General features: G+C 41.1%; 1 protein-coding gene across 2 annotated transcripts in view; it reads right to left on the bottom strand.

Moving 5' to 3' along the window:
- Positions 1–14,010, bottom strand: part of FGD6 (FYVE, RhoGEF and PH domain containing 6) — a 172,726-nt gene that overhangs the window by 102,736 nt on the left and 55,980 nt on the right. The gene's annotated exons all lie outside the window — the stretch shown is intronic.

Here is a 14,010-nt window from a genome sequence, read left to right as displayed (position 1 = left end):
TTGTGCAGGCAGCACTTAGTGGTTATGAGTGGGTGTGCAGAATTTTCCATAAATCACAAAATATAGCATGCAGCAGATCACAAGTCTCAGACTGATCATTTCTTTCTTGTACAATAATAATAATAAGTGTATAAACCAATCTAGAAAACATAACCTAAGTGCACAAACCATTAAATCTTTACGTAAAGGAAAAATTTGCCTTTAAGTGTCGGATGCATCAATCTGAGCCTCTTCTCATTCAACCTCCAATTCCCCTTCAGTTTAGCCCTTAACACTTTAGCGCCTAGAAAACTGACCCTGAATCTTTGACAAAAAGATAAAATGGTCTCTCAGCTGTCACGGTCATGCACTCAACACCAGGGGTGTTTCATGAGGCATCTGTTCCATGTAGATTATATATAGAGCTGGGTATAAAGTTCATTCATTCCTAATGTTACATCTTACACCTCACTTTCTGAGGCTGGATGCATCAATAGATTAAAACTGTTGCCTGTAATTAGTAGAACTAAGAAGGTTTACTGTATTCTATCAACGTGTGATGTGATGCATTATTAGGCAAGGGCTCCACCAAAATTTCCACCCAGCAAGAAAAAGAATTCAAACTTTTTTTCCCCAATAGTGAAATCTTAAACTTGTAGCAAGATCTTCCCTTTTTAAGTTTTACTGCATTTGCCCAAAAAGGGGGGAAAAAATAAATAAATGATAATGTAGTTACTGTATCACCACTTGAAAACCATAACTTTTTCCTTTACCGTACATTTTTTGGTTAATGTAACCACAAGGAAACATGTCTTTCGCAGAACTGAATGTAGTTTGTTTAATCTTCTTGAAGCACATAACATTTACTTTTTATTCCCTTAAACCAGGGAGCTATGTCACACAAAATAGTTAAATAACATTTACCACATGTCTACTTTACATAAGCAGAATTTGAACATCAGTATCAAAATTTTCCAACAAAATTGACAAAACTGTCTTTTGTAGGGTCCACATCACATTTGAAGAGACTTTGAGGGGCCTATATGACAGAAAATACCCGAAAGTCCCACCAATTCAAAAACTGCACCCCACATAGTGCTCAAAACCACATTCAATAAGTTTATTAACCTTTCAGGTGCTTCACGGGAATTAAAGCAATATGGAAGAAAAAAAATTAAAACTTTACTTTTTTCCACCACAAAAAAAAAGTGATTTAGCCCCACATTTTGCATTTTGATAAGAGTAACATATATAATTTGTTGTGCAATTTCTCCTTAGTACGCTGATAACCTATAGGTGGTGGAAAACGACTCGGGAAGGAGCACTAATTGACTTTTGAAGTGCAAAATTGGCTGGAATAGATAGGAGGTCATGTTGCTATTGCATAGCCCCCGATATGCCTAAAAAGTGGAAATCTCCTCAAAAGAGTCCATTTTGGAAACTAAACCCCTCAAGGAATTTATCTAGAGGTGTGGTGAGCACCTTGAACCAACAGGTGGTTCACAGAATTTTATAACGTTGAGCCATAAAAATTAAAAAATATATTTTTACCTCAAAAGTGTTGGTTTTGTCCCAAATGTTGTATTTTTACAAGGGTAACAAGAGAAAATGGATCACACAATTTGTTGTGCAATTTCTCCTGAGTACACCAATACCACCCACATATGTACTGGGAAACACGGCAGGTCTCAGAAGGGAAGGAACATCAACTGCATTCTGGAGCTCAATGTTGGTTGAAATAGATTGCGGATGCTATGTCACATTTGAAAAGCCACCATATGCCAAAACAAGCAGAAACCCCCTCAAGTGAGCCCATTTTGGAAACTACACCTCTCGAGGAATTCATCTAGGAGTGTAGGGAGCATTTTTAAACTTCAGGAAATTCACAGAATTCTATAACATTAGGCTGAGTAAAGGGAAGAAATTACCATTTTTATTACCAAAATGTTGCTTTGACCCCAAGTTTTTAATTTTCAAAAGGGATAATAGGAGAAAATGAACAGTACAATTTGTTACACAATTTCTCCCAAATATGCCAATACCCCACGTGTGGTCAAAAATTACTTTTGAAGGCACAGTGCAAAGCTCAGAGGGGCCATATTGGAAGTTCAGATTTGAGTTGAATGGTTTGAGGGTACCATGTCACATTAACAAAGCTCATGAAAAGGCAGAACCCATCCATAAGTGACTCCATTTTACAAACTACAACCCCCAATTAATTTCTCTAGGGGTACAGTGAGCATGTTGACGCCACATGCACCAAGTTTTTAATTATTTATAAAAAGGGTCAATAGGAAAAAATAGACCTCTCAGTGTGTTGTGCAATTTCTCCTGAGTGTCAAAAACCCAGAATGTAACTGGGGAAATATTTTTCAAGCACAGTGGAAAGCTCAGGAGAGAAGGAGTGCCATATTATAGTGTAGATTTTGTTGCAATGGTTTGTGGATGCCATGACCCACTGGAAGAGCCCAAGAGGTACCAGAAGAGCAGAACCCCCCATAAGTGACCCTATTTTACAAACTAAATCTCTCAATAAAATCATCTAAGGGTGCAGTGATCACACTGACACTTCAGGCGGGTCACAGAATGTTATACCATTGGGCAGTAAAGAAAAAAAATGATTATATTTTTACCAGAACAATTTTGTTTTAGCCAAAATTTTATATTTTCACATGGGGAAATTAGTAAAAATGGCACCAAAATTTGTCTCACAATTTCTGCTTAACGTGCAAATACCCCATATGTGTCTGTACTGCTTAGCCAGACAGCAAGACCCGGATGGGAAGGAGCACTATTTGACTCTTAAAGAACAAATTATCGTAGAATAAATTTGCAAACGCCATATACAGAGCCCTTAAGTGCCAAAAAAGCAGAATCCCCTTTCTAGTGATCCCATTTTGGAGATTACACCCCTCCAGGAATGCATCTACAGGTGTGATGACTTTGACTCCATGGCTGTTTTCCAGGAACAAGCAGCAGTGGATGTTGCAAAGTGAAAATTGTAAATTTGCCAGTGTAGTTCCCAGTACATTGTGGTGCCCAGTTCATTGCAGAGCCCATACATTATGCCCAGCTCATGCTTCTGGAAACACGGACCTCATCACTACAAAAATGCCAAACATGTGGATGCTTAATGTTGTTAAAGCAGAGAAGGGAGAGGGATTTGAATTTACAAATGCAGAATTAGGGTATGTGCACACGTCAGGATTTCTTGCAGAAATTTCCTGAAGAAAACCGGAAATTTTCTGCAAGAAATCCGCATTTTTTTTTTGCGTTTTTTTTGCAGTTTTCTTAGCATTTTGCAAGCGTAATTAGCTTGCAGAATGCTAAAGTTTTCCAAGCGATCTGTAGCATCGCTTGGAAAACTTACTGACAGGTTGGTCACACTTGTCAAACATAGTGTTTGACAAGTGTGACCAACTTTTTACTATAGATGCTGCCTATGCAGCATCTATAGTAAAAGATAGAATGTTTAAAAATAATAAAATAAAATAAAAAAAAAAAAAGGTTATACTCACCCGCAGACAGCAGATCTCCTCAGCGGCGTTCGTTCCTTTAGTTGGTGTGTGTGTGAAGGACCTTCGATGACGTCGCGGTCATGTGAGCGGTCACATGAGCGGTCGCGCGACCAATCACAGGACCGCGACGTCATCGCAGGTCCTTCACACAGACCATCTATAGGAACAGAAGCGTCAGCATGCAGCGCAGAGAGGCGGGAAGACATCGAGGGTGAGTATATGACTTTTTTATTTTAATTCTTTTTTTTTTAACCAATTATATGGTGCCCAGTCCGTGGAGGAAAGTCTCCTTTCCTCCACCCTGGGTACCAACCGCACATAATCTGCTTACTTCCCGCATTGTGTGCACAGCCCCATGCGGAAAGTAAGCAGATCAATGCATTCCTAGGTGTGCGGAATCCCCGCAATTCCGCATATTTAATGAACATGTTGCTTTTTTTTCCGCAATGCGATTTTTTTCGCGGAAAAAAAAGCAACATTTGCACAAGAAATGCAGAATACATTGTAAATAGTAGGAGGCATATGGAAGCTTTTTTTTCGCGTTTTTATCACGTTTTTATAGCGAAAAACCGCAAAAAATACTGTACGTGTGCACATGGCCTTAACTGGATTTCTTTTGTAGGCGAGGAGCCATAGTGCTTTTCCTGAACCTTTGTAGTACCAGTAACATGGAAGCCCCCTATATTTCCATTGACAGATGAAGAACCTGAATGGGGACATGCTTTTTTTTTTGTTGATTGAGTTGAAGCTCTTACTGGGAACATTTTCCATAACGTTTGGGATCACTTTTATCCTGTGCTCTACACCAACATCGGGTTTTCCACATAAATCTCTGAATGACGCGATTCAGATGAAAACCCTGAGGGATCCATTCACTATAATGAGGCAGCAGAGTTACTCTGGACTCCATCTGGCCTCTGTTCAGCAGTGTCCTTTAGCAGGGTCCTGTAGCCGACCACACTTTTATGCACATTTAAAAAGACAGACACCGCCAGATCATAGGCCTGACGGCGTCCAGTGTCTCCACCTGCCTAAGGCCGGAGTCACACTACAGTGAGATACAGCTGAGTCTTGCAGGGTAAATACAAGCTCTGGCACCGGCACTCCGGAGAGGAGCGTGCAGCTCCATGTATTGCTATGCGGCCGCACGCTCCGCTCTGGAGTGCCTGTGCCAGAGCTTGGTTTTAACCTGCGAGACTCGGCCGTATCTTGCTGTGTGTGATCCCGGCCTTATAGGTAATCTAGGTAATCTTCTACTGGTGGTTCAGTCTGAATCACTTATTTCAGAGATTTACATAGAAATCTCGATGTAAGTACCCAGCACAGAGGGCAGAATAAAAGTGAGCCGACAATGGAACAAACGATTAATTTAGAAGGATTTGGAGTGGATGGATTTTATTTCAGGATTCACCTGATTTCCATAATTTGTTCTGCTGATTTTTACAGTTACATAAGAATTTGCGCATTGAAAAAAAAAAAATTATAATATATATATATATATTTTTTTTTTTTTTAAGGACCCCTTTAACATAACCCCTTTTTGTTCCCTTTTTTTTTTTTTTCTTCCCTGGTCTTTCTTTCCCTTTTTTTTTGTTATCCTATGTCTTTCTTCTACATAATATAGCGGATACTTCCTTTACTGAATACCTTGTTGGCGTTCGACAAATGGTTACTGTTATTGTCTACTGTGGTATGTTTGACTTACTGTTAAAAGTGGTATTCTAATTTTGAATACTAGATATTTTCTATGATTCCATATATTATCATTTTTCATATAATATAATTTTTGTTAATAAAATGTTTAATAAAATAGATTAAACATAAAAGTGAGCCGAGCCTTACTGCGACATTTGTGAGGCAGAAAGAACAAATCAACAGCAGGTTAAGCATTGTTTCATTTATATTTTACAGCATTTCTCGTACGGTATAAGTAATTAGATGACTTTATTCTTTTGGTTGGTGCAATTACAGGGATATCAAATTTAGATTTCTTTATGTTTGGCTACTATCACAGTAAAACACTCGTTTTTTGCAAGCTATAATTTTTCTATATTTCTGCAGAGAGTCATGTTAGGGCTTCTTTTTTAAAGGACGAGTTGACATTTTTATTGGTATCATTTTTGGTCACATTTTTCTTTTGATCCCTTTCTATTGATTTTTGTGAGACAGAATTTAAAAAAAAAAAAAAATACACAGCAATTATGGATTTGTTTTTGTTTAACCTTTTCACCCCCGGAGCTTTTTTCACTCCCCTTCTTTCCAGAGCAATAACTTTTTTATTTTTCCATCAATATAGCCATGTGGAGGCTTATTTTTTGCAGGCCGAGTTGTACTTTAGATACCTTGTAGATTGTGAGCCCTCACGGGCAGGGTCCTCTCTTCTCTTGTACCAGTTGTGACTTGTATTGTTCAAGATTATTGTACTTGTTTTTGTTATGTATACCCCTCCTCACATGTAAAGCGCCATGGAATAAATGGCGCTATAATAATAAATAATAATAATAATACCATTGATACCATTGGTTTTACCATGTCGTGTAACAGAAAACTGGAAAAAAAATCCAAGTGCGAAATCCAAGTGCGATGAAATTGCAAAAAAAAAAGTGCAATCCCACACTTGTTTTTTTGTTTGGCATTTTTGTTAGGTTCACTAAATGCTAAATCTGTCCTGCAGTTTTGATTCTCCAGGTCATTACGAGTTCATAAACATGAGGATGAATGACCTCGGGGAGATCAAAACATCCAACACCGCGGAGACACCATTACGTGTTTCTCAACGCAGTGATCCAGAACACTGCTCCCATCCCTTATGGGAAATATGCAAATGCATGTAGAAAAGCCGTGGAGACACCATCACGTTTCTCAACGTAAGCAATAAATAGCCAGGTCTTTCACCGGGAAGGAACAACCACGGGAAGAGCAGCATCCAAAAAGGAAAACCACCTATGCCAAAACATGGTATCCATCCACAGACAGCTGTTTCAGACCGATGTTTTGATCTCCCCGAGGTCATTCATCCTCATGTTTATAGTCCTTTTACTAGGCACTGCTCCTAATAGCCAGTTTCCTACTCCACACTGATGAGCGGCAAATACCCCGAAACAGCTGTCTGTGGATGGATACCATGTTTTGGCATAGGTGGTTTTCCTTTTTGGATGCTGCCCTTCCCGTGGTTGTTCCTTCCCGGTGAAAGACCTGGCTATGTATTGCTTACGTTGAAAAACACATGATGGTGTCTCTGCGGCTTTTCTACATGCATTATGAGTTCATAGACACCAAACATGTCTAGGTTCTCTTTTATCTAAGTAGTCAAAAAAAATTCCAAAGTTTGCTAAATAAAAAAAAAAAATGGTGCAATTTTCCGATAACGGTAGCGTCTCCATTTTTCATGATCTGGGGTCAGGTGAGGGTTTATTTTTGGCGTGCCGAGCTGACGCTTTTAATGATACCATTTTGGTGCAGATACGTTCTTTTGATCGCCCGTTACTGCATTTTAATGCAATGTCAGAGACCGAAAAAACGTAAGTTGGTGTTTTGATTTTTTTTCTTCTCACTACACCGTTTAGCGATCAGGTTAATCATTTTTTTATTGATAGATCGGGCGATTCTGAACGCAGCGATACCAAATATGTGCAAGTTTGATTTTTTTTATTTTTTTTTGATTGGGACGAAAGGGGGGTGATTTGAACTTTTATAAATTTTTTATATTTTTAAACACTTTTTTTTTTTAATTTTGGCATGCTTCAATAGCCTCCATGGGAGGCTAGAAGCATGCACTACTCGATCGCCTCTGCTACATAAAGGTGATGCACAGATCACCTCTATGCAGCAGAATTGCAAGCTTGCTATGAGCGCCGACCACAGGGTGGCGCTCATAGCAACCTGCCATCAATAACTATAGAGGTCTCAAGGAGACCTCTGGTTGTGATGGCAATGCACCAATGACCCCCGATCACGTGATGGGGGTCAGCTGTGTGAGTTCTTACGGCCGCGCGGCCGGCAGCGCTTCTTAAATGCCGCTGTCAGAGTTTGACAGCGGCATGTAACTAATTAATGGGCGCGGGTGGATCGCAATTCCGCTCGCGCCCATTGCGCGCACATGTCAGCTGTTGAAAACAGCTGACATGTTGTGGCTTTGAGGTGGGCTCACCGCCGGAGCCCACCTCAAAGCGGTTGATACTGCCAGCCGACGTACTATTCCATCAACTGGCAGAAAGGGGTTAATGCTGTACACCATATGGGAAAAAAGTGACAAGGCAGGTTTATTCTTTGGGTCAGTATGATTACAGCGAAACCACATTTACTTTATTTTTTTTTTTTGTTATGTTTTGCCGCTTTTACACAAACTTTTTTACAAAAGAAAAGAATTGGTTTTGCATAGCTCTCTTCTGAAAGTTATAGCTTTTTTATTTCTCTGCTGATGGAGGTGTATGGCTGATTATTTTTTTGGGCCAAGATGACGTTATAAGTTATTTTTGTTTACATTCGACTTTTTGACCGCGTTTTATTCAATAGCATGCTTTTTTCCCTTTTTTTATGGTGTTCACTGAAGGGTTTTTGGGTTTTACATAAATACCCATTCATTGGTATAAAATTTGCATTTTTATTTATTTATTTTGTGATATTTTTTAACCCCTTAGCGACCGCCGATACGCCTTTTAACGGCGGCCGCTAAGGGTACTTAAACCACAGCGCCGTTAATTAACGGCGCTGTGGAAAAAGTCCATAGCGCCCCCCAGAGGCCGATTTTCTCCGGGGTCTCGGCTGCCGAGGGTAGCCGAGACCCCAGAGAACATGATTCGGGGGGTTTTTAACCCACCCCGCATTTGCGATCGCCGGTAATTAACCGTTTACCGGCGATCGCAAAAAAAAAAAGCGATCTCTTTAATTTCTCTGTCCTCCGATGTGATCGCACATCGGAGGACAGAGAAAAGGGGTCCCAGGTGGCCCCCCAATACTCACCTAGCTCCCCCGATGCTCCTCGTGTCTCCCGGTGGGCGCCGCCATCTTCAAAATGGCGGGCGCATGCGCAGTGCGCCCGCCCGCCGGCACCGGGAGAATCTTTGGGGTCTCGGCTGCCGGGGGTAGCCGAGACCCCAAAGAGCATGATCGGGGTCGGTATTACCGACCCCTGTTTTGCGATCGCCGGTAATTAACTGTTTACCGGCGACCGCAAAAAAAAAAAAAAGTAAAGTGTAATTCTCTGTCCTCTGATGTGATCGCACATCAGAGGACAGAGAAATAGGGGGATTCGGGGACCCTAGCATACTCACCTAGGTCCCTGGATCCTCTTGCTGCTCCTCCTGGCCGCCGGCAGAAGAACATGGCTGACGCATGCCCAGTGCGCCCGCCATCTGTCTCCATCTGCCGGCCGGCAGGAGAACAGCAGTTGGGGCTAAAATTAGGGGTAGGGGTAGGGTTAGGGGTAGGGTTAGGGGTAGGGTTAGGGGTACGGTTAGGGCTAGGGTTGGGGCTAAATTTAGGGTTAGGGTTGGGGCTAAACTTAGGGTTAGGCTTCTTTCACACTTACGTCGGTACGGGGCCGTCGCAATGCGTCGGCCCGACATACCGACGCACGTTGTGAAAATTGTGCACAATGTGGGCAGCAGCTGTAGTTTTTCAACGCATCCGCTGCCCAATCTATGTCCTGGGGAGGAGGGGGCGGAGTTACGGCCACGCATGCGCTGTCAGAAATGGCGGATGCGACGTACAAAAAAACGTTTCATTGAACGTCTTTTTGTGCCGAAGCTCCGCCAAAACACAACTGATCCAGTGCACGACGGACGCGACGTGTGGCCATCCGTCACGATCCGTCGGCAATACAAGTCTATGGGCAAAAAACGCATCCTGCGGGCACATTTGCAGGATCTGTTTCTTGTCCAAAACGACGGATTGCGACGGAATGCCAAACGACGCAAGTGTGAAAGTAGCCTTAGGGCTAGGGTTAGGGTTGGGGCTAAAGTTAGGGCTAGGGTTGGAGCTAAAGTTAGGGTTAGAGCTGGGATTAGGGTTAGGGTTTGGATTAGGGTTGGTATTAGGGTTAGGGTTGGCATTAGGGTTACGCTTGGGATTAGGGTTAGGTTTGGGATTAGGGTTAAGGTTAGGGTTGTGATTAGGGGTGTATTGGGATTAGGGTTAGGTTTGAGGTTAGGGTTGAGATTAGGATTAGGGGTGTGTTGGATTTAGGGTTTTGATTAGGGTTATGGTTAGGGTTGACATTAGGGTTGTTTTGGGGTAAGGGTTGTGATTATGGTTAGGGTCAGTGATTAGGATTATGGATCAGCTTGGGATTAGGGTTAGGGGTGTGTTGGGGTTAGGGTTGGAGCTAGAATTGGGGGGTTTCCACTGTTTAGGTACATCAGGGGGTCTCCAAACACGACAGCCAATTTTGCGCTCAAAAAGTCAAATGGTGCTCCCTCCCTTCCGAGCTCTGCCGTGCGCCCAAACAGTGGTTTACCCCCACATATGGCGCATCAGCGTACTCGGGATAAATTGGACAACAACTATTGCAGTCCAATTTCTCCTGTTACCCTTGTGAAAATAAAAACTTGGGGGCTACAATATATTTTTTGTGGAAAAAAAAATATTTTTTATTTTCACGACTCTGCATTCTAAACTTCTGTGAAGCACTTGGGCATTCAAAGTTCTCACCACACATCTAGATAAGTTCCTTGGGGGGTCTAGTTTCCAAAATGGGGTCACTTGTGGGGGGTTACTACAGTTTAGGTACATCAGGGGCTCTGCAATCGCAACATAATGCCCGCAGACCATTCTATCAAAGTCTGCATTCCAAAACGGCGCTCCTTCCTTCCGAGCTCTGCCGTGCGCCCAAACAGTGGTTTACCCCCACATATGGGGTACCAGCATACTCAGGACAAATTGGACAACAACTTTTGGGGTCCAATTTCTCTTGTTACCCTTGTGAAAATAAAAACTTGGGGGCTAAAAAATCTTTTTTGTGGAAACAAAAAATATTTTTTATTTTCACGGCTCTGCATTATAAACTTCTGTGAAGCACTTGGGCATTCAAGGTTCTCACCACACATCTAGATAAGTTCCATGGGGGGTCTAGTTTCCAAAATGGGGTCACTTGTGGGGGATTTCTACTGTTTAGGCACATCAGGGGCTCTCCAAACGCGACATGGCGTCCGATCTCAATTCCAGCCAATTCTACATTGAAAAAGTAAAACGGCACTCTTTCTCTTCCAAGCTCTGCGGTGCGCCCAAACAGTGGTTTACCCCCACATATTGGGTATCGACGTACTCAGGAGAAATTGCACAACAACTTTTGTGGTCTAATTTCTCCTGTTACCCTTGTGAAAATAAGAATTTGTGGGCGAAAAGATCATTTTTGTGTAAACAAAAGCGATTTTTTATTTTCACGGCTCTACGTTATAAACTTCTGTGAAGCACTTGGGGGTTCAAAGTGCTCACCACACATCTAGATAAGTTCCTTAAGGGGTCTAGTTTCCAAAATGGTGTCACTTGTGGGGGTTTCCACTGTTTAGGCACATCAGGGGCTCTCTAAACGTGACATGGCGTCCGATCTCAATTCCAGCCAATTCTGCATTGAAAAAGTCAAACGGCGCTCCTTCACTTCTAAGTTCTGCGGTGCACCCTAACAGTGGTTTACCCACACATATGGGGTATTGGCGTATTCAGGAGAAATTGCATAACAAAATTTATGGTTACATTTCTGTTTTTACACTTGTGAAAATAAAAAAAATGGTTCTGAATTAAGATGTTTGCAAAAAAAAGTTAAATGTTCATTTTTTCCTTCCACATTGTTTCAGTTCCTGTGAAGCACGTAAAGGGTTAATAAACTTCTTGAATGTGGTTTTGAGAACCTTGAGGGGTGTAGTTTTTAGAATAGTGTCACACTTCATTATTTTCTATCATATAGACCCCTCAAAATGACTTCAAATGTGATGTGGTCCCTAAAAAAAAAATGGTGTTGTAAAAATGAGAAATTGCTGGTCAACTTTTAACCCTTATAACTCCCTAACAAAAAAAAATTTTGTTTCCAAAATTGTGCTGATGTAAAGTAGACATGTGGGAAATGTTATTTATTAACTATTTTTCGTGACATATCTCTCTGATTTAAGGGCATAAAAATACAAAGTTTGAAAATTGCAAAATTTTAAAAATTTTCGCCATATTTCCGTTTTTTTCATAAATAATCGCAAGTAATATCGAAGAAATGTTACCACTAACATGAAGTACAATATGTCACGAAAAAACAATCTCAGAATCAGCGGGATCCGTTGAAGCGTTCCAGAGTTATAACCTCATAAAGTGACAGTGGTCAGAATTGCAAAAATTGGCCTGGTCATTAAGTACCAAATTGGCTCTGTCACTAAGGGGTTAAAAATATTTTTACAAGGAGACTTTGGTGTTCGGCATTTAGCGCCAGACACTAACTGTCTGTTATGAACCTAGAACTTAAGTTCAGGTTCGTTAATCTCTACTCTTGGACCATGCACTCAAGCATGGTCTAACAGGCTTGTTGTAGCTGGGTGACCGGGATGTTGTTATGACATCGTAAGGGCACCCCCTCCCTCTCCTAGCCCCCCAAATGCTGCAATCGCCATCATGACCCATGTATGACATTTTACTGGCATTACAACTCAGTCTGAAAAAAATAAAAAAACTGACAGACAGGTTTATTTTATTATAAAAATTCAATCATAAGACAGAAACATTAAAAAAAATACAAAGTACTTGTGTAACGAGAAAATAAGGAAACCCTGCACATACAAGTTAGAACAATATTATAAGGTAAGACTATGCGGATCTGGAGTGATTCACAATAAAGGCTCTCTGCACAGCCATGTACAAAACAGGATATGGAATGACTACAAAGTAGGAATAGGTTTCATCAAGTACTTTAGGGAAACATACTGCTTTACCTTCCCTTTTTGTATTACTCATTAAGGGGAATCATAAAAGTTGTTACAATATTTTTTTTTTTTAATATAAAGGAAGAACAAGAATATGTTGTCTGTCATTCGTCAAAATGCAAAGTCAAAATCACCCACTAAAATGCATTTGTATTTTTTACTTGCAGATTTTCCACATCTAATGCAAGTCTATGGGAAAAATCTGTGCATAAAACTGTGTATGAGTAAGGGACATGTTGCGAGCTTTAAACAAGCAACGCAGCTCAGTTCATAACGAGCAGAAAACACTTAAAAAAAAAAAAAAAGCACAGTGGGCATAATGTTTTTATAAATCTCATCTGCTTTCCTTGAACTAAGTTGCTGCATTTTTGAGATGAAAACCAAAAAAAAAAAACAATGGGTGTCATTTCACGGTTTAAAGGGAATCTGTCGGCAGTTTTGGCCAATATAAGATATGGCCACGGCCTGTCAGGACTTAGCTACAGCATTCAATGATTCTGTAGATAGGCCCTGAAAGGCAGTGGCCGCCAAACCTGGTGAAAGGTTTACTTTAAACACATTTTCATGAATTCTTTGTAAGATTTCTTTTACACATACTGGGTTTTTTGAGGCCCGTTATTGCGGGCCGTATCGCCGCAATTTTCACGGTCTGCAAAAAACTTGCGGATCACCGTTTTTCGGCTTTCCAATACTATGGAAATAGTATTGAAAAAAAAAAAACACGCATTCCGCAAAATCGGAAGTCACAGTGCATCGCAAAAACAAGCTTCCGTTTATTTTCAATGGGGGCCGTGTCTGTAAGCAGAGAAAAAGATCGAGCAGGCTTGATCTTTTCACAGCCTTAAATACAGCCCTCACGGCCATACAGCGCACCGTGAAATTATTACGGCCCGTTTTTGTGGCCCCATAGAAATCTATTGGGGCCGCAAAAACGGGTCACAAAACAACAGTATTTGTAAAAGAAGCCTAAATGCATTAAGAGGAGGTTTTATCCATTTCTATGACCATAAGGGAACAGAATATTACCATAATCTCTAAATCATTAGCACTAGTATTTAAAATAGGAGGTGTGGGACAGTGAAGTTAATGAATTACACAATTCATGGTTACGAGGTAAAATCTGCAAAAGCCTTCCACACATTTATTGGGATTTTTTATGACAAACTATCATTACATGGGCCACAGTACATAGATAACTACATTTATTGTAATTTCCAGTTGGACGCTTTCTCTAGACCTGCCGTTTGTAGTGTAGCTCTGGAGCATCTCTCTTGATTGTCCAGAAGTAGCCTCCTAGAATCGTTAGGCTCCATTTCCCTTCATACCTTTTCTCACTGGCAGCAATGTCCTGATGGAGTCTCTTACCGTGTTCATCACTGATGGCTCCACAGTTCTCTGGGAAGAAGTAGAGGTGGGAATGGAGAAAATGAATATTCAGAGACATGTGCCACAAGCTTGTGGTAGCACATGAGCATCTCATCCACCAGCTCTTTGTAATTGGACGCACGTGTCCCAAAAATCCTGAACAAACACTTAAAACTATTCCACACTACCTTCATGACAGCCTGAAGTACGTCATCAAACTGAATGTCCTTGTAAAGCTCCCAAATCTG

The sequence above is a fragment of the Ranitomeya imitator genome, chromosome 4 (assembly GCF_032444005.1).
Source record: "Ranitomeya imitator isolate aRanImi1 chromosome 4, aRanImi1.pri, whole genome shotgun sequence".
NCBI lineage: Eukaryota > Metazoa > Chordata > Amphibia > Anura > Dendrobatidae > Ranitomeya > Ranitomeya imitator.
This window is presented reverse-complemented; position numbering and strand designations above follow the sequence as displayed.